General features: G+C 32.5%; 1 protein-coding gene across 2 annotated transcripts in view; it reads right to left on the bottom strand.

Moving 5' to 3' along the window:
- Window positions 1-19,613, bottom strand: part of LOC149423814 (proton-coupled amino acid transporter-like protein acs) — a 43,619-nt gene extending 24,006 nt beyond the window's left edge. The window contains exon 1 of one of the 2 annotated variants that reach the window (XM_089631824.1): window positions 19,299-19,613. The gene's annotated coding sequence lies outside the window, so the exon portion shown is untranslated. Of the gene's footprint in view, window positions 1-10,812; window positions 10,958-19,298 lie in introns of those variants that run through there. The other variant, XM_089631825.1, reaches the window with a different exon arrangement.
- Between the last annotated feature and the right edge of the window lie 3,637 nt (window positions 19,614-23,250).

The following is a 23,250-nucleotide window of genomic DNA, read 5'->3' as shown; positions in this document are numbered from 1 at the left end:
TGGCAGTAGATGGAGAAACTGCAAACATTTTGCGATGTTGCCAGACTATTTCGAGTGTTATCTATCCGGCAGTTCAAAACAATGGTGAAACGGTCGCCGTTGAATAACGAAGTTATTCTGAACTTTAAAGCCAGCCAACGGATAGCTATTCAGATATTTAGCCCGACATAGTGAAATACCCCCTTAGTCCTTAGATTGTATAAAAACGTTCTATATTTCATTAGTTAGGAAGTCAAGTGAAATATAAATAATTCACCAATTTGGTCCCCTTTGCATAAAGTTCATTCTAACAATATTTTGGAACGAGTTCAGCATAAATTTCTTGGGAACACATATTTTAAGCTCAAAACTCCAATTGAAAACATTTATTATGTCAGTTTGATGAATCAATTGCATCTAATAACGTTGTCTGAAAGGATGATCAAATCAGACTTGGTTGTATTATATAAAGTCATTAACAACTTATTTGGCAGACCTGCCATCGTCGACACTGTTTAATTCCATGTACCGAAGAGGAACACGAGACAACACGAAAAATTCTTCTGCAGTACATACACAATAACATATCAGACACACTCACTAACCAATAGGATGCATAATCTGGGCAACAAGATTGGGGGTACCATTGATATAATGGCTGACTCCATTTATAGAACTAAGCGTAATCAAAATCCAACCAATTGTAGTAACATTGGTAAAGTAGTTTTAGTGATTTTTTTTATGAACTCTACTCAAGTTTCTATTTTATTTGCATGTTTAACTATGGTTTCATATTTAGTTTATCAGTTTAACGTTACTTCGTGCTTTAAAAACTTTGTGTATAATTTTCGATAGTCTACTAGGTATATTCTGTTCTTATAATCCATGTTCATAAAGCCCAGCTGGGAGTGAAACCAAATAAAATAAAATAAAGAAAGAATACAATGGTGGCGGGATCACAATGCAATGTATAACATTGATCAGTCGCCGGCTTTTAATTTATTTATTTATTCTTGGCTAATTTATATAGCGCCGCTTTTGTGAGACATCACCTCAGGGCAACTGACAACGTATGGAACGATGTTGTCATAAGGCTTAGGTGTGTGGGAAGTAGCCACACGGAGAAAACTTCCTGATAAAATATATTGCCATATAAATCTATCAATTCATGCCTTACATCCGCATTTTTAACAGGAATACGAATAGTTTGAAGAGATTAAAAAAAAATCAGCTTTACTCATTTTTCTTCGTGCAGGGGGAGATTTCGGTTAGGGAAATGTCCTTAACTATAAAATTATTTACTACCTTCTTACTAACTGCGATTCCAGTTCTTCAGGAATATACCTTGAGGATAATTCCTTATCCTTAAGTAGAACCGGAATCACCCATCTGGACTTGGGAAAGCCTGGTGCACGGAGAAAGCATACAGATATGTAATATTGTTAATTTATTAAAAACATCGTCAAATTATTTGTTTTCCTCTTAGACGGGACTACAGGCCCATAACGAATGATTTAACAAATTTCATAACAAGCTATCAGTAAAGTACCAATATGTTATGAGGAAGTCAGAACACGTGTTCTTCAATTTTCACATCTCGTCCGTTATGTGTATTCGGACAAGGGAACCTGCGTGAAAACGTGCTCAGATATATTCTGAATGACTAATATTTTACTTGGAAATGGTCACGCAGTCACATTTTTAACTTCTTACTGTGTGTGGGTGGCAAGTAGCGGCTAGCGGCCCCCGCCAGCGAGTCTACCAAGCTGGCAAGCGACAGTGGGCTGCAGTGGGGCAGTGTTATAACAGATACAACCTTACGATAGATTGGCGCAACGGTAAGGCGGGAGAGAGGGTCTTACGCACTGAGCCACGCTTTGGTAGACGCAATAACAACACTGAGTGCTGCATGCAAATGCGCCGCAATTTCAAAGACATGAATGAAAAATTACTATATCATTAATTTTTCTACATTTCATTATGGGTGTGTTATTTAAGGGAGTTTTTTTTAGGATACCGTTCAACGATATTCAAAATAAAACTTTCAAAAAATTTAAAGTCAGAAAACTTAATGCACTATTTTCTACCACGAAACATTGCAAATTTAAGAAGATAACATTCTTAGTAAAACTGCACCATTTGAGAATAATAGAATTCTTAGGACGGGTTGTTTCGAAGAATGTATCAATTTTCAAAGTTGATTTTTAAGTTCTTTGATGGTTTTACTCGAGCTCTGTTTTTATATCATTATGAAAAAAACTTGAATAGAACCATCACTGAACAACAACAAAAAATCACTTGAAAAAAAATTGATGAATTGTTCGAATTCTTTGAAACAACCCGTCCATAGACCAACATCAATTCTCAAAACTCAAAAATTAAAAAAAATAATTATTTGACAATTCAATTATAAATACCTTTCAGAATTTAAAAAATAACAATTACCAGAAAGATTCAGAAATATAAATAACAATTTAAAAGATTTTAAATTTCACCATAAAAACACGCAGAAAAACGTGTATACTTAAACGATAATGTAATAACACAACCCCATACACAAAAGCACAGCTTGTTTATTGGGCTACGTCTTATGTTTTATTTGTTATAAAATGAATATTACATTGTCACATATTTTTTTGTAAACACTGTAACACAACTTATTGAAAAAAAAATCACCGCGCAAAAAACTGAAATTTTTTTCTTCTAATAAAAAATACAAACATATTTATAATAATTTGATATGAACAAATGGCACGCGCCATAGCCGTTAATTGCTTTATTTGAAGTAGGTAGTTGTTGTCTAGTGGAGTGGAAAAAGATATCAACGCCAATGCTCAACCGACGCGAAGCGAGGAAATAAACGAAAGTGTGAATTTTGTGGCCTTCGTTGATTAGTTTCTTCATTCTCTTTCTTTTAAATCTGTGACAGGTACCGGATGATTATTCATTTGGCGGTAGTGAGTAGTGAGTAGTGAGTAGTCAGGTTGTCATGTAAGCTTTAAATATTTTATTGAACACATCATCCGTACATACCACGCAAACACGTTTTCCAGAAAAAAAAAACTTTTCACAGCAAAAAGTAATTCCCACAGTGCCATTTTCTCAGTTTTATGAATGAAATTCAATAATCAATATTATATTATAAAAGTAAGTGTACAAAGTGAGTGCCGCTAAAATCCAGAAACGATTCCCGGTACGATCAAGGGAGTTACACGGTGTGATAGCCCTCTATCCCTCATCCATTAAGAAGGTTCCTGTGTTTACCTGAAGGGCGTGCTTTTGAATATATAAGGGCTAGAATATTTTGCCCTTTTGAAATTTCTACAACAGTCCAGAACATTCGAGAGAATCCGACAATGTTGGAATAGTCCGGAACGTTTTGAAACATCCCGTAACATCCCAGATCATAATCAACTAAAAAAAATTTTACAGGCCGTTTCCTGATAAACTTTTAATAAATTCGTAATGGTAACAATACATTGATATCTCTAAATAGTATAAAACAAAATCACTTTCCACGTCTGTCCGTTTGTGCGCATAGTTTTTATAAACTATGCAATAGTTTGATAGGGTTTTCACGTTCATTTAGAGAATTCAGGAAAATTTAAACCGGAAGGATTATATAAATAATACAAGGATATTATATTTATTGAAAGTAGAGAAAAGTCGAGTAACGCCGGGTACACCTCAGCTAGTATTATATAAATTATGGTTGGTCTGATTTGCCCTCCAAACGATTGAAGTCACAAGGCAACCGAACTTAAAGATTTGTCCTAATACGTACGAGAATTAGGAGTAATTGCTGACATTTTAAACCCACGAATAATACCCAAAACGCTCTTAAAATATTTAAAATTTGTAACAATAATATAAATAACACACTTTAATGACAGTCTGATAGGATTTATGTTTAAAATTATAATTTATAACCGTTTTAGTGTTCTTCGGGGAGAGTGAGAATTTTATTTCGAAACACTATGTCGGTGGGCGTACTCGCAAAAAAAGTTGCCTGAAATTTGGCATTTGACTTAATAATGAGTTGAATTTAAATTTTCTTTAATTTTTAGATTAATTAGAAAACAAATAATTTTGTACTAGAGAATTTTTTTATCCATTTGCCTTATCTGTACTTGAGAGCCAACAAAAAGGCGGAAAATGGATCGCCTTTATGGATGCAGGAGCGACGATAACGGCAAACTATTTTACAAAACGACATTTGACCAAGATGACTGCTTAGTGGTGGAGTTGCTGAGGAATAGAAGAAATCCAACTTAAATACCGCTCACACTAAAATTCAATCTCATTTTTATTTATTTTATTTATTTATTGTTTCTTTACATTTTATCTTTTTTTAGTTAGAATTTTTAACCTCACTAGGGCAAGCCTGTGTTGAGGTTAATAATTTTACAAAATATTAAAAAAAATAATACAACGATTATAAGAGATTTAAAATAGTACAAATGTTTAAAAAAATTTCAAATATTAAGATAACAATATTGTTACATTGACGTTTCAACGAATTGGATACCTACATGGTACCTCTCAGCCTATGCATCTGATAGTATTATTGTCCCAGCGTCTGGACGATGTAGGCCCTCTGATTGGTCAAATTCATATTATGTGATTCGGATAAATTCTGCATTGGGGGTCTGCAGGCAAAAAATACCAATCTGCCCCTCAATTTTAAGCAACCGTAAGGTTCATTTCGGTTTGCAGGCGACTGGATACAAAAAAAATAAGACTTTAAAAATTAAGACACGATTTCATACTGAAAAAGAATCGCCACATGTAATACGACATTTCTTCAAAAATATCGTTTCTCCTTATATAATTTTTGGATAATATCGAAGAAAATATATTTTAGAAAGTTTATAATCCATTGGATTAATTAAATTACAGTGAAAATTATCCACAATTACGTGATTACGTTTGACGTTTGACGAAAAAAGCACGCGTTCATTCAATATGGCCGGCAATAGCTGGCCGACACAGAGCGCACCTCAGGCGGTGTAAAAACTAACCAAATAACTGGCGCGAATATTTAAATATGCAAAATTACTTGACCATTAAGCGTTTCATAAGAAGATTTCTTCTGGAAGTTTATTTAAACTTTGCAATGGCATTTTTCATTATTATTTATAATTTTTTTTGCTTATTAATTATATCTGATTTTATATTGACATGTTTTATAATTTCTAAAATTTAAAAATTATTTATTTGCGATGCTTTAATCCTGATTGTTTATTTATATCTTAAGAAATAGGGTAAAAATACCGTTTGAAGAGAATATGTTTAATTTTTTTATTTAGTATTTCAACTTTCAATTTATTAGAATAACCGTTATTAAATGTTATTTGTCTTATGAATATATTGTTTTATGGTTTTATGCAATTTTTTTGTTCAGGTCTTAAAATACTTCACAAAGGATATAAAGCATCACAAATAAATAATTTCGAAATTTTAGAAATAAGAGAACATGTTTATAAAAGTAGATATAATTAACAAGATTTTTTTTTATAAACTCTCTTTTAAATATTTTCCCGCTTAACTGGTCTTTCATATTGTAATTTCTAATTCTTATAAACCCAGCCTACTCTTACCCCTCCCCCCTCCTTCCACTTCTTTTTTCCAATTGTAATCTATATTTAATTTTTGACTTCGGTGTATACTTCGTTCATGAAACATGTATTGTTTGTATATAATAAAGTGATGTTAAAAAAGTTATTTGTTTTTTAATAAAATAAAGTTTAATAGGATAACATTATTTTATCTATTTCCATTGTATATCAATGCATACGTACATAATAAAATGTAAACATTATATTTATTTATTAATTGGGCAGTTTGCATAGCGCCGCTTTTGTGAGATATCACCTCAGGGGCGCTATATTGTAATAATCTACCTTTATATATAGATTTTTACTCTCCTGATGAAGGTGTATATATATTCTAACTTTAAACTTTATTAGATACAGTAACAGTTTTAGGTAAAGAATTACCACCAGTTGGAGTAAAATTTACACCTTTTAATTAAACCGACTGTTAATCTCATCGCACAATTACCCTCCTTTTATCCATAAACACGGGTACAAGTAATCGATATGTAATAATCTATTATTTCAGTCAACTTTGTTATAACTATCTTTAATTGTTGTGACAAACTATACGATATTGATTCAACTTATAGACATTGACGGTTGTAACACATATTTAAGCACTGCAGGTCTCCTATGAGCAAATTATATTAGGTACCATAACAGTTAATATCAGTGCCGTGGAAGAAGTGCCGCCCGCAGGGCCTAGCAGCAAAAACCCGCGGAGCGGGTTTTTAACTGCTAGTTACAATATAATGCTGTAAACATGTAGGGTGACCATGATGTTTAATTGCAATAAAAATGTAACAAACTATTATTTTTAAAAACAGAGAAGAAAGAAAAAGGGAAAAAAATATATTAAAAAAGAAAAGGATGAAAAAATAAACTTATTCAAAATATTATGCCACAATTTAAAAGGACAAAGATGAAAGAATATGTTGGAAATCCTCGGATGGCAGAAATAATTTAACATTCTTTTTAAATGTACACAAGGAATTTGACGATTTAATGTGATCTGTTTAGTTAATTATGTTTATAAAAAACAGGTATTTGATGACAAAATTGCAATGACGAGTGATAGATACTGTAGCACAATATTGTTAGAGCCAAAAAGACCTAAATCCATTAATATCTAAAATATGAAGTTTCTCAAAAAAATAATCATCTGTTTAAATTGATGAACATTTGGGGTACATAATGTGTGAATTTTACTTTTCTAAAATAATGATTTAATTAAGTTTTATGAAAAAAGAGACAAAAAATTCTTATTTTACCTCTAATGCGAAATAGTTATTTTAGAGTTAAGACAAAATGGTACTCAGGTACAGTTATATGATGTCTATTGACGTGTATTTGCATCTTACCTTTTTTAAAACTTTAACTCAACTTAATTGTTTTTGGCTGCAGGCGTTTCGCGTGTCTTTGACTTTTGTAAACCTCAAATAACATTTATTGAGTGTTTTTTGCATTTGTTTCATAGTTCGAGTGGAATATAATTTTTTACAGCAGATGTATAGTGCATTGAAAAGAATCTGAAGTAGTCAATTTGAAGCAAGTAACCGACAGGTAAAAAGCACTTAGTGGTTAAGCACGCGTCGAAAAATATACTAATTTATACCATTTTTAAAATAAACTTAAAAACCGATAAATCGTAATTAAAATTCTAACGAACACAATCGAAAAAGTTGTTCCCTGATGAACTCACTTCATGATATTTTATTTATATATCAAATGCAAATAAATTTGATAAAATATTTTAATTCGGTACAAAACTTAAATGTTTGTTTTCTCAAAACAGCGACAAATAGTACATTTATAATATACACATGTATTATGTTTCTATACAAACATGTGTAAAATATGTTATTCAAAAGAAATTCCAGATACACGATATTATTATTATTGGCCGTAACCATCACAAGGGTATTCGGAGAATATTTTTTAAATATTCAAATGTGGAAGAGAGACAACAGCTACAAAAATAATTTTAAAGTTCTTTTATTATTTCAGTTCTGTTAAGCAATTAGCCTATTATGATATTATAACAGAACTTGAATAGTACCTACTTTCACAGAACACGAAAATGAACGACGAAATTCGATGAATGGTTCAAATTCTCCGAAATAACTCATCCTAAATATAAGTTATCGATGTTCAATACTCCATGCAAAATGCATCGGGAATGCATATTTCTGCACTTACACTGCACACTAAACTAGACAGTCGGATGATCCTAGACAGCGGTCATCGATGGCTGCCGAGAGTACCACTTGTTAACGGCCATTAAATTAAATAGGTTACTATTTTGATATAATAAACGTTACAGAACTTAAAAACCAATAATGTAAGTTTAAATAGACGCGATTAATAAATGAACAAGATAAAAAAACCCGTTCAATGACATGAAATAATAGCTCATTTAATTGATCTCCAATTATTCAGTGAAATGCTCGTCCAATCTTGTGTCTGTGCTTCTAATGGAATTCCCAACGATTATGTCACGTTTGTACCACGGTCACGAACAATGATTAATACGGAAATAATTCGGTAAAAACCAAATTACTGCTTGGGTAGGTATTCATATTAAGTAAATAATTAAAAATGATTGGAATATCTGTTTGTAGGGGGTTAACAATAAGCACATTGATTTGACGTATTGTCTTACAATTATATTTAAAGACCTAATTATTAATCTATAAGAGGCAATAAAGTATTTTGTGATTTCTATTGTTCAATCAATCAAGATAAGTACATCAATGTTATCAAGTATTTTCAAGAATGTGTCTTATCAATTATGATTACCTTTCGCGTCACTTAATACTTAATGACTCTTGGATGAGATTAAAGAGAATGTTTGTTTTCTAATAGATTCAATCTTTATTTGATAAAATCCTAGTTAAATGAATCGAAGGAAGCGAAGCGACCTTTAATTTGTATCATACAGGTGATGCGTACATTCCGCAGACACATCAAGCTACAAGAATTACTGGATTGTCACACTTGAGATAAACTTTTGGTAACAAATTGACTAGTAATTGCTGATGGAAAAAAACGAAATTAATTAACGTACGTCATTTAGTTGTTTTTACCCACACAAAATACCGACCAGATGAAGCATTTGATGTAATAAAAGTGGTCTAAATTATAAATTTATTTATACGCCCATTTGGGCTTTTACAAACATGTAATAAATAATATGTACAGAAATTAATAGTAAAATTTTCTTTCACAATTATATACAACCCACGCAGAAGAAAAGTATTATGATAACCTTAATTGTAATTATAAATGAGATGTGTTATTATATAGACTTATTGTAACCATATTTTACCCAGTTGAACGTATGTACAATTTTTGCGATAATATTACCAACTACATGCAATTTAGGTATAAGCGAATATCTAAATGACTCGGTCTAGATATTATTGTTTAACATAATTTTAGACGATTTTTTCTACATAGTTGGTATGTTGAAGTTGATTAGACTCAATAAATCGGGGCTGTCTATAATTCCATTAATAATTTTTAAATAAAATTAGATTTTAGACGCGACCCTCCCTCATGTGATAAATATAAATCATGTACATATGTTTACCGTTTATGATCCGGTGTCGAAGGGATCAATGAATGCAATCAGCTTTTTACGAGTAAGATGGGGGAATCTATCAAACCACCCGTTTCTGCACAGAGTCAAAGGTTTTCTCAGATATTTTGGCGCTACAGACCAGAGGTGGCTGCCAAAGTTAACAGTGGGGTACACTTGTGATTTGTACAGTGTCAGCAAGTATCTGCGGGCCCTGTACAGTATACGCGCCTTAGCTGGTCACTTAGGGTTACACCAAGCATATCCATGGAAGACATCTTGGGAAGATTAGCGAAGACATATTTTAGATGCTTTAATTTAATACTAAATTTACTTTAATTATATTAACTCTAATTAAATGTACTTTAATTAAATTTACTTTAATTAAATTTATTTTAATTGAATTTACTTTAATTAAATTTACTTTTATTAAATTTACTCTAAAATTTACTTTAATTTAACATTAAGCCTTTGAATTAATCGAGAATTTATAAAATATGTTTTTACAAGCCCAGTAAAAAATAATCAAGCTTATAAAAAATACTTTAACGTTGAAAATCTCGTACTTACGAAGCTTTTCACTTATGATTTTAAAATTAATTAGTGAAATCAAACACACATTTTGGCAATTTTTTTTTTCTTTACAACTAAATGTTACACGACATGGTTCATCGCCTTATTCAAGGTAATAAAGTTGGTCAAGGATTACATAGTCACTTGATTTTAAGATTAATTTATTTTTTGTGTTTTATTGAAAATCTAGGCAACCTAGATTAGTTAACATTATTATTTATCCTCTTTGGTCTCATTTTGAAATCACAAGTTATATCCGCGCTTCCATGCTTATATTATCCATGGTCGGTATATTATCATGGAGAATTGCCGTTCAGTGCTTATAAAAGCCTAGGCATAAACAAGAAATTACAGTACTTAAAGCAAGCGAGCATCACTTCCAAATAATCATCGGTAATAGTAGGGTAACGCTCTGGACTAGCAAACTGGAGGTCGCGAGTTAAATTTTTGTCCACTATTCAGAAGCGAAACGTTGCTTGAAATGGCTTTGGCCGTGTTTGGTGTCCAGAGTTGAATAGCCAGGTACTTTTACCATATTCCTCTTTCCTATCTCTTTCCTGTCTTTACTACCTTCGGCCTCACAACATACCTAAATTGAGGATGCCACAGTCCCAGTGCCTCTAGATGGTTGGGAATCTTGTGCGGTTTCGCATTTAAAATGAATGCATTGTCATCGACAACGAGTCGATCTGCCGAGTTTCAGCTCGATCGGATGGCGGGAAGCGAGTTTATTTCCACTTCCAAGATTTGCGATCATTCATTAAAGAATTCAAAAGTGAAATTCGAATAGTGCTGCTGCTTGTTGGTACAATAGCCAAAATGTATGATATTGATTGTTTGGAATGTTCGTGTTGATTTGTTCGGAACTACGAATAATTTTTATATTATTTTTAATATAAAAAAATTACTTTGGTTCATTTCGACCTGACTCCCATCACAAGACAGACGAAGAGATATTTAAATTATGACTATCTGGAATGAATGATAATGATTAAAAATGGAAAATATTCTTTGAAAATCTTTTCGATAACTGGCACAGCGGTAAAACAACTCGTATTTGAAATATTTATGTTAAAAACTTGCCTTCCTCGCTCCACGTGAAATCACTGTTCCTGAAGCACCTTTTGGTTAGTTTTTGGAGCACCAAACGTTAAGCAGCGAGCCTCGCAGACCACCTGAGCAGCACTGAGAGATGAAAACTGAGGTGACAGGTGTCGGGCCGCGTGCAGGTGGCACCCGAAGTAGTCGGTGGCGAGTGGCGAGTACTACCTGATAACCGCTGCAATCACTCTCCCACTTCCAGAAGGCTGTAGGTACTGAGTACGCGCAACGATCCCCGAACCCGCTCACTCCCTCACTACTCAGTACCTACTCAACACCTACTAATTACCTACCCACTAGTATCTGCTCAGTACCTACCTAATAAGTACTTGCTCAGTATCTACCTACTCAGTACCTACCCAGTACCTACTTAGTACTTACTCAGTACCTACTCAGCTCCTATTCAGTACCAATTCAGATCCTAGTCAGTACCTACGTAGTACCTTCTTAGTACCTACCCTCAGTGAATATTCTACATTTGCATATTCATTACAACTAAAATACCACAATTAGTACTGCATACAAACTCATGGGTGTACAATCTTAAACAATAATATTTGTTGCACCACTACATTTTATAAACGAAAATGTAAAAATTATGTGTATAAAATCAAAAAAAAGTTTTATGACCCCCAGATATGTAGTCAGGAATAGAGTGATTTACCAATGTTGAAACTAACTTCAGTCAAGTACCAAACAAATGCACAACAAATAGTTATGAAAAAGTGCAAATATTTCGATAAAAAATAATTCCTTAAATTGCATCCGTAGAGGGTTAACATATGTTATATTAATTTATAATCCTCAATTGATAAGCTTATCTACTACGTAGTTACATAAATAAATCTCTTCAATAGTAACCATTAAATTTCCCGTTAAATGATCTAGGAAAAAATTTCACTATCGTAAGGGTGAATTGTAAAGCAAAAAACAAAAAGTTTGTTTGTTTGTATCAATTATTTGCTTAGGAATGTTTAACGCTTTTACAGAAATGGAATAATTATATCTTCGATCAGGAATTTAATACGATACATTTGATATTTCGTCATGCTATTGTTGAATAAAAATATCTAAAATGATTAGATGAGTATCTCAAGATGATACGATAAGAAATTATTAAACAAAGTCACACTCATGCTGATAAGCTGTTATTCCAATACTTTGTTTTGATGTCTGTTAAAGATGGTAGTTAATCTCATCTTCATTAGACAGTATCAATGAATGAATATTGCGCATTCATAGCGTGGTCTGTTATAGGTATACATTCGGCTCATTTGGTGATTTTAATGCTGTTGTATGAATTCAAAACATTCTTATACCATTATTAACCCCATGTTTATTATTATTTATTTAATATTAAAAGTTACTTCTCCAGTGATAGTAAAATTACTTTATGGTGTCATATTGAAATATATATAAATTAAATATTTTGTTTACACCACTTTTAATGAGTAAGTTTATATGTATTACATTTTCGTATACAAACTAATATTTTAAGGTAAGCTAAACAATTTTTTTTTAAAATTTTAATCATACTTTCATCATTCTTCAGACATTCAGGCATTATATAATACATTTTTAGTCTGTAACTCTGTTTTTCTCATATGCGGCAAATTAATTCTATTTAAATTTCTGGTCTCATAATTTGTATATTTTTACTAAGAAGAATTTCACAATTAAAGTATTTTTGCAATTGGTTATTTATAATTTTATAGATAAAAATTAAAACTGGCAGTCTTTTTTTTATTGGAATCCAAATTAACTCCTCTCCCATTTGATTAATTTTTACTTATTTGCCTTTCCTAAGCATACATTTCGTAGCTCTGTTGTGAATCTTGTCTAGTTTGTTTAAGTTCCTTCATTGGCTAATTATAATATTGTAGAGTAGCAAACTAAATGTGGAGCGAATTTTACAATTGTTTGCAATATTTTAAAAATTTTCTTTGTATTATTTCTGAATACTTTATTTTTAATTTTCTCAGTTCATGTACTATTTGATAACAACTTTAGCACATATTCAAAATTTATTGGGAATATTAATTTTGAATCCAGTATCACACCTAAGTATTTGATTACATTTATTTTTTAAAGTAATTTAGTGTGGTGAAAAAATGATTGGTGAAATATAAAAAAAACTTTTCCTCCAGTCCTTTCAAAACCGTAACAAATCCCCACTTTCTCCAGTCTTTACAAACAAAATTAAAAAAGAGAACATTGTATTCGAAATAAATCTGAACTATATTTATCTCATTGCACAAAACCATAATATATATTTTTTTAAATAACGTTTTGCGTTGTCATGATTCATCATGTTATAACTTATAAAAGTGGGTGCGAAATTCTCAACTTTGTTAAAAAAAGAAATATATTAAAACATGTATCATAGATAATCATAGAGCTTAATGCGATAACAATTATAGAGTGTAATGTCGTACGTCAATAATAACACATACATAATTTTGGTTATTATTGCTACTTTTGATTTTAATAATCACATGCCTCCTTTTAAAGTAATACTAGTTTTAGCCGTGAAAAATCATGGGTAACTTGTAACTTGACTTTCCCAGATGAAAACTGAGAAAATTTGTTTCTATAGATTATTATTTTTTTTAAATCTGTACTACTCCGTAGATATTCAAATTAATGCGGAGCCAGAAGAGTGACTGTCCCACTTCGGTGATTTATTAATAAATGAATCTGACAGTATAATACAGGCAACTCGCATTGTAATATCGCCAAAAATCCTCGGTCCTTAAACATAAAATATGTCCTACTAGTCCTTTTTACGACGGTGCGAAAATTGCTGGCTGAGTAAAAAACTTAACTTGATATCCCAAATCGGGTAAACTAAAGTCCGGGCTTTAGCTTTTAGCGTCGTTTTGCCAGGCGATTCGTTTAAGAACGAACATTCAGATCCTGCGCAGAAAAGTTCCACAATGGACAGCGTTGCATACCTTTACCTTACTTTAGGAAACTTTATTTTTCTGCGCATGTTAGTTCAATGTGCGCTCGTTTTTGGTCAATATATGGCTAATGTAATAGTTTAATCTTTTTGCCTGCTGCCAAAAAATATGGTCACGTGGTTTGACCCCAGCTCGTCGAAATAATACCTACATTTCATTTTAAGGCTAGTCTATGAATTTTAATGTTTATGCTTTACTCCTTGTAACCTAGCAATATGTCTTACAAGATGACGCGAAAGTCCCCACTAGATCTTTCAATTAAGTACATAACACATTATGTAAGTACAATTGCAATTTTGGAGGCACGTACGGGTACCGTCGCTCCGGGAACAATTTATTGGATAGCCAATATTCATGCCATAGGTCGAGACCTTTTGACCTCTCCAGCCGGACTCTCTCTCGACCAATCACTTTGCACCGCAGTCGAAGGGATGGATTCATACGTCCGTCACTCCTGAATCCATTGACTCCCAGATTTCTACTCGGCCCTATACTTTTTTCCTTCCAGAACTTTCTCTCCTTCCTTTCCTTAAAATACCCTCACACAGCATCCCAAAGATGTCATAGGCCTTGAGAGATTTTTTCCTCCGGGCCTCCTGTGTGGAGCTAATATAAAAAATCATCAGTTTCATTTTTTAATATTATGTCACGATCGTCCGTAAAGAACGAAGAGATGATATTTTGTTAATTTATTGATATTGCATGATTTCATAAAAAAGGGTTTTTTGGTATCAGAACAGAATCATAGAATTTCAAAAGTGGTAAAATAATAATGAGTGAAATGTGGAAAATGTGGAAAATGTGTAAAATATCTGAGCTAAAATACAAATTACATGAATTTACGAGTACCTATGCAAAAGTCATGATTGAAAGTAAAAAAAATCAACAAACAATTTATCAAACGAATTGTAATGTCATTATAGTATGTAAATGCATGAATCATTGTAGTTGAGGTAATGCACCACGTCGCGTAATATTTGGAATCGGGCCGCTAACAATAAAGTATTTGCAAGAAAAAAAATCGCCAAAAAGTGTTTTAAAAAAATTTTACTAAGCGAAGTTCAGACACAAATATTTAAAAGGTTTACGACCGTTTAAAGATCTTAATTTTCCATCTCATACAATAAAAGCATAACCAAAAATGGGTTCGTAAATAGGGGAGATTATAAACATTAAAGCAGTTTTTAAGGGACTGAAACATTATTTTTTCCTGTGCTTATAAAAAGATGTATTCTACCCACAGTATTTAATTAAACATCTGAAATATTTCTAAGCGATCTAATGTTTAAAACAAAAACTCGTGTTTTTTTGCATTCGCCTTAAGTGAAACATAAAAGTTTATAAAGAATTTATAGAAAGAGTCTTTCAACATCTAAATAATTCCAGCCATAATTGTTATTATTTTTACATAATAAGTTTAACATTTTATTAGTCGCATTTAAACTTGTTTTGAAGACAAGACCTATAAAACTGCGTTATTCTGTATCCGCTAATTCTGTTTCGTTTGAAATTATTAAAAAAATAGGTGTTTCAAAGTTTGCAGTCGAAATAATTATCTATAAATATTAAATATTATAGATTGTGTGTAAAATGGTTCCATGATAACTCAACACAGTGACAATTCAACACACTTTTAAAAAGTGATATAAAGTCATTAGAAACGATGAATTTTTTTTTTTGAATTTTTTTGAAAACGATTGAAGATGTTCCACATCTTCGGATCTACCGGATCTGCCCTGATGATGGACACTGCAACGCTGTCCGAAACGTCGGCTAAAGAAGGAGTTAGCGCAACACGGCATAACACCCCAAAAACAAACAACAAAAATGCTTTTGGCCGTGAGAATCTAAAAACTTACCTAAATGCAGGTAATTCCATTAATAGAGGACTGAACGCAGTTGGCGCTCGCAAAAAAATATCCAAAGAAGCGTATCTAGCAGTCCACAATGGAGAGCTTGTACCTACCCTGATGTATGAAAATGAGGCATAGAACTGGCAGAGAAAAGATGAATGTAGACTAAATGCTGTTGAAATGAGATCTCTGAGGCGTATGTGTGGTAAAACCATGTATGATAGTGTGAGGAATGTGGAGATCCGCAAAGAGTGCAAGGCTGATGTAGTGTAATGAGAAAAATTAAGAAAGGGACGCTTAGATGGTTTGTGCACGTAGAGCGAATGACCGAAAAAAGAAGTGTAATGAAAATATATGACGCAAATGCGAATGGTAGCAGTTGTCGGGGACACCCGAGGAAGACATCGTGCCGATCAAGTGAATCAGATACTTGAGTCGGGCCTAATAGAAGAGTATGTATGAGACGATGTATGAATATGAATGAGTCAAGTAGTATATGCCAAGACCGAGTTGTTTGGCGGTTCGTCCATCCTCTTGTGGGAAAACGGCGTATGATAGTTAGTTAGTGCATATTTTCTTTAAAATTTGTGCACACTTATATTTATATCACGCTAAACATAAATAATAAACTAAACATATTTTATTATTTACTATACAAAATTAGTATAGTAATTATTTTTCACATCTTAAACACCCCTTGACCGTCGACCTTGAATTTCGTAGGTGCCTAGTGGATAAATAACATTTGCATAAAGTTTTTGGTCAGGTAGAGATGGTGCTATGTTGGAGATCAAAGAGCGAATAAAAAAGAATTGGTAGGTAATCGATGTGTTTTTCTACAAACGTTCATCGTGGAAACACGTATTTCAAAAGAGCAAACAAGTAAACCTTCAAATTTATAATATCACGATATCGTATTATAAAAACCGGTTTCGTCAATAATGCTGAATACTAAACATAACAGAAATATTTTATAATAATAAATATATTTATGTCGATTTAAAATAACTAACAACCTACTAGTTATAAAACATAGATTTTTTAATGAAAAATTGTGTATGGCAGCACCCATATTTATTAATTTTATTTTTATTTTTATGTGAATACCACAGAAGAATCACAAAAGTAAGAAGACTATGACATCCCCAATTGAGGTATGTTGTGAGGCTGAAGGTAGAGAGGATAGGAAGGAGATGGGGAAGAGGAGGTGAGGAAGTACCTGGCTATTCAGATCAGTTCACTAAACATGGCTAAAGGCATTTCAAGAAAATTTTGAATTCTGAATTGTTGTCTTGCACAGGGGGTATCTTCCACTCTTGAAGTTGCCGCAAATGTAGCGTATATTATTGATATGATTTAATTGTAAAATATAACAAATTAATCAAATAAAATTTAATAATTATTATAAGCACCAATTTTTAGCCAGAAACCGAAACATAAATTGACAATCTTTCGAGAAAAAATATAAATGCCGCCGACGGGAATTGATCCTGTACCTTTCGATTGCCAGTCAGGTGCACGGAACCACTGTGTTAAGTCGGCATATTTTTAACCGCCAAATAATTCAAAACATACTAGTATTTCATTCAACAATTACTGTTTTTTGTATTTTTTTTCACCTGAAAACAACCAACTTAATGTTTGTAGGAAAGCTATTGAAAAATACTTGATTTCTCACTAGGTGGCGTCGATATATATTATATCTTCATTTAAGGGTGAAATATTTTGACTTGTCAAATATGATTATTATTTATGAAAGGTTAACAAATATTTACAACAGAAGATTTTTTGCAAAGCATAAACGATAACAAATTATTAGTCTAAACATATTTTTACCTTTAATAAATATTAAAATAAAATTTAGCTGCTGACGCCGGGATTTGAACTCGTGACATCTGGATTGCTAGTCGAAAGTCTTACGGAATCCATCAATAATAGCAAATAATTTGACTTAATAAAAAATAAGGTTCATCATTTAAAAGTTCTATAAATAAGAATTGACTATGATTGGATTTCATTAGGCTAAGTTTGATTAACTTACATTAGCCCTGTCGCAATATAAATAACAGGTTCATTTTTCTTCAATGGTATTAAAGCAATTTTATCCCGAAAGTTATCAAACATTGTTATAATGTGGATAATCGGAGATGTTTTTCTAAAAAAATATATCCGAACTTCCCAATAAAAATGCTTCCGTCGAAGTCCGATAGGCAGTATCATGATTAGAGTTTGAATTTCAAACGAGTCAACTTAGAATGTTAACATAAATTCAGTGCCAATATCATAAGATGTGTCTATTAAATAGAATATATAGGTCTGGCACCTATTCCTTTCTCTCTTTTCAGTCCCACAACATGTTATTTAGTGGACAACATATTTCTATTATGACTATTGTGCTGGTGACGCTGCAATTCAGTGAACCAATAATAGTGCCTTCACTAAGAAGACAATGTACTATAAAACCAGAACAATAAAATTATAAATACAAGCAATGAATGATTTAAATACTTCAATCTCATAGGTCTGACGTAAAATAACAGATCGTCCAGCTTATATATACAACTAGCTGCTAGTTTTGAGGTTGCGAATCGACTTTTCAATGCTTTCAGACGCGGATAACGACTTTATTTTATACTAATTAGATAAGTAAAACAATAAAATTGAATCAGAATTAATTTCTAAATTAAATATCAATGAAATAAATGAATTTTAACCAGATCACAAAGAAATTATAAAACATTTAAAATAGAAACTTTCAACAGCAATAGAATCATTTTTAACCTTATATATACTCCGCGTGTATAACTAAAATTTTATTATTGATATATTATTTACACTTATGAAATTCAAACAAACCCCGTGTTTAGTTTACTTGAAAATAAAATAAATATTACTGTCCTCAATTTTGAACTTCTCACTGTTATTATTATTTTCTTCCCTACTTTATGCTGATGCATTTAATCATTTTTATTTTATATCCAATACTCGACGCATGACAAGAACCTTTTGGAAATGTGTTGTTGGCCTTACTTTTAATTTGCTTCTATCAGTATGAATTATTTGTTAAATCACTCTGTTAAATGTTTCTAACAAACAATAAATAAAATAAAATGAGATGCTAATATGAAATGATGTTTGGAGAAATAAATTGTTCTATCTCATGCCATGTAGGTACATTTATTATATTGTACTGTCGCTTTGATTTAGTTTGGGTGCCTGATAAAAACAATGAATTGTAATAAATAATTACCATTTAATCGACATTTAATTTTATTTATTAATTAGCTTACTTTTTCGGGACTTTTACACATGAATATTAAGAAATACACATTATTTATTGTACATAACTGAATTGCTTCATCAACAACATTTTATATTTGTTTAAAGATAAATTGAAGATGTCCACTGACTTGTTTACCTCCATTAGTATTCGGGGCAAAAAGGAATACATTTCGTAGTTGGTCTCAGAATTTCTGCAATGAAATAAATCAGCTGCATTGTGCTGATTTTAGACTAAATATATTTTAAATAAATTTTTATCATAACGAAAATTTCATAATGTTACAGGATTCTTAAGAAGCGCTATCAAAATTTCATACTTTTAGGGATGTAATGCAAATGAAAGATGTCTACGAAACAAAAACAAACTTACTGCAACCCTTTGGGTGACACCCACGGCACGCACTAGACCCGAGTCACTGTCCGTCACTGGGAACCGGGCCCTGGGAAACACCTGTCACGTGACTCGTTACAGTATCGTAATGTACAAATTAAAAGTAAAAGTATTGTTATAAGTTGAATCAGGCACGCGGAAGCACTTTTCACTGTGCTTTACCGAACACTGAGCACTAAGCACTGAGAACAGCGCACTGTCACTGTCGGCAGGGCCACTGATGACAAGAAGGACTTGTTGTGTGGCTGTGCTGCAGTCGTGTCTACCTCCACTCCGGCTTAATGCCACCACCACCACCACCACCACCACTGCCTCCGCCTCTTGCTAAATATGCAATCTCTTACGAACAGAGGTATCAATCAATTGTCAAGCTATTGAGGTGGTTATTCCGGTTTGATGGATGCTCGGGGATTCCCGACCTATCAGCCTCAACAGCGGGTGAGATACCTCGCTCTGTTCCAGTGCACGTCGGCCGACACGTTCCACACTCAACTCCCAGCACTCAAATTACCCGAGCATGCCATGGCCATTGGCCACCGTGCGACTCGAACAACTAATTAAATATTCTGCAAAGGCTTCGACTTTTCGCCAAGGTGTTTTGATGACTAAGTGCATCGCGGTATATGTGTATCACCAGAAGTGCGGACATACGTCCATCACATCTACCAGACTTTATTATTTCCGATAACAATATAAAATGACATTCACCGTCAAGATTTCATACTGTCGAATCATTTATTTTTGAGTGAACAGACTTCTTATCAGAACGTTGTTATTTGTTTAGGTTTATTTTAAAGAAGGAGACTCATAACGTCATAAAACTTTAAAATATTTAAGATCCAAAACGAGCCTACTATTTGTATAACATAATAACAAAGATTACGTAATTCTACAAAATATTACAGTAATTTTTTGGTCAAGTTGGTTGGAGAGAATAATTAATGTTGATTATCGTTACCCCATTACCTTCCTACAGAGGCGAAAAAACTACTTATCAACTATGACGTAGTCTCAAGTATCGATTGCTGTAACGGCATTTATGCTAGCCTTCCAAAATATCTAATTGACAAACTTCAATCAGTGTTTAATGCAGCAGCACGGCTCATATCCGGGATCTCAACATTCGTACATTTCAGAAAACCTTCGTAAGCTTCACTGGCTCAAGTGCCCTGAAAGAATCCAGTACAAATTGTGCTGGATGGTGTTTAAATCCATCAATAAAATGGCCTCATCATACATCTCTGAACTAGGCGTCCCGCAAAACACTGGTCTGAGGAAGTCAACTTTTAGATCAGCAACATCATCAGACTAATGGAACCTAAGCGCAAGCCAAATACTAAATTTGGTGATCACGCTTTTGGAGCATCTGGGCCAAAGGCTTGGGGTAAACTTTTTACAGAACTAAGATCCATAACAAGTCCAAAAGAATTCTGGTCAAAACTAAAAACTTTTTTAAATTGTCATACCATTAAATGAAATATACCATTCCTGAGAGTAGTATTCTTGAATTGAATGTATTGCTTATAATACATTCTAATCACACTTTCCTTATTGGATTTACATTATTCGAAATCTGTCTTATACCGAGGAACGAATCACATTTAGGAAAATAAAGTCTGACAAATTGTACCTAACCTAAGCACGCTCATTAATTAAAGAGCATAAATATATATTATTAAAATAAATACCGGAAAGTCCAATTTTCCAGTGAGGTCGTTAAATTTTTTCTAATAAACAGTGTTTATCTCACGTGACCTACAATAAACTGACAATAGTTTGACAAGTCTATAGTTAGTGATAGCATAGATCATTGTAGAAATGTATTATATATTTGTACAGCGCCCTTGAGGTGATTTTGCACAAAAACTTCGCTATACAAATCATGCAAATTTTATTATTATTACAGACAGTTGGTAGTTGACATTCGGTAGTAAAAAATGGCAGATCCGCTTGGCTCCCGGCAGTAACAAAATCACGCACTCCTTACGCCAGTGGTTCGTAACCTGTTTGAAGTCTGGGAGCACTTTTGACCATAATAATAAGTTTGTAAGCACGAAATCAAAGATAACGTTTTGAGAAGATACTTCAAAAATAGTAATTTAAATGAATTAGTTCTGAATGTTTAGAAATATAAAATATCTGTAAAAAGGAGTTAGGAAGCTAAAGCACCATGTGATCGATACGTGAGCAAGTCGTCTTTTGCACATTTCAGCGATATTACTGATATTAGGTCTAATATTTGATATAGCTGTTCTCGATTTCTGGTCCAAACTGATACTTTCGCGCTTCTTAGTTTTTATATTGGTTATTTTCCAGAAACCGAGCTCACACAAATATGATATTGAAGATTGTTTGACAGCAATGATAACAGTAACAGCTAAGAGCCCACTTAGAACATAATTAGATTGCCAATAATAAATGTCATTGGCTCGTGTCTTCATAAATCTGAATTTGTATTATTTGCAAACAAAATGAACATTAAAAAAAAATCAACCAAAAAAAGTTTTTTTGACTAAGTGATTAATATTTCTCCCCAGGGACTGGATCTTAACTGCTGTAAACTTTTAAAACGTCTTATTAAACTTTTTTTTTTGGTTTTACTGATGATCGAACCTTTCTTCCCAGGGACCGGGTCAATAAAGCATACATTTTCATGTATTGATTCTTCACTTACGTCGTTAAAATTATGACTTTATTTTAGGCCATTGTCTCGTCTTAACGCAATTTATACATACAGATACACGTTTACATAAACAAACACTATACATTTAAAAAAAATATATTCACTGTTTATCTTTACCTTAGATCATCCCCTAGCATGTGCTAACCCCGCCTGATACAATGTTATAAACATGTACTTGGTACTGATCCTTGTAATTATTTTTCAAATCTTGTAAACTATTTACGACTCATTTTATCTATGTACTGTTTGATTCTATAAAAAAAACTAACCGTTAGCGCTTCTATGTACTCCTTGCGAAGTTGCCATCTAGCCAACTCTTACACAATACTCGTAAACTGTGAAGTTTGAATAATACAGTATTTATTTTAAGTAGATGAGCCAGCATTAAATTTAATTCAGTGTAAGTAGATGAGCCAGCATTAAATTTAAATCAGCATAAGTAGATGAGCCAGCATTAAATTTAATTCAGCATAAGTAGATGAGACAGCATTAAATTTAATTCAGCATAAGTAGATGAGACAGCATTAAATTTGGGCTTTCATCATTCGCGAAGCACTTCCAACGAGCTTGCGGAGCTCCGCGGAACACCGATTAAGGACGACTGACTTACGCGGATTGCGAGAAGGTTGAAATTAACGCTTCACCGGCGTCTGTTTTGATTTATGTAAAGTCATCACTAAAATAAATGTTTTATTTTTTTAAGTTCAGGTACAAATAAAACGTTTTCCGATCATAACCTAGGTATATTATAATAAAACAAATAAAAAACTTTATTCCACTTAATTTTATTTTGACCGTAACCGGTTTCAGCTCGTCAAAGCCATCTTCAGACTGGTACACAAAATTCTTAGTCTACGGTTTATAAACACAACATATGGGGGAGGGGGGAGAGGGGTAGTTTATAGGGTTTTTAATCAATTTTATTTGTTACTAAGTCGTTTAAGATTGTGGAATTTTTAAATATTTGGTAATTCCAGTAAGCTAATTACCTTGGGTTTGTAGCTCATTTCAATATTTATTAGGGAAAAACCTCACAGGTAATATGCATTATTAATGACCTAATTTTATTGTCAAATCATTATTTATGATGGGATTATATTTGCTTTTTGAAATGATACATGTTTACATTTGAGAAATTATTATAAGAATTAAGAAAGTAGGGACTTAGCAACTGATACTAATAGCTTATTAATTACAAAGTTACTTATTGAAGGGGTACATGTTTACATTGAAGTAGGGATGGTCTAA

This window comes from Hesperophylax consimilis, chromosome 5 (assembly GCF_061612785.1).
Source record: "Hesperophylax consimilis isolate HC1 chromosome 5, BYU_Hcon_1.0, whole genome shotgun sequence".
Classification (NCBI taxonomy): Eukaryota; Metazoa; Arthropoda; class Insecta; order Trichoptera; family Limnephilidae; genus Hesperophylax; species Hesperophylax consimilis.
The sequence above is the reverse complement of the archived record's forward strand: the minus strand, read 5'-3'. Positions and strand labels throughout refer to the sequence as shown.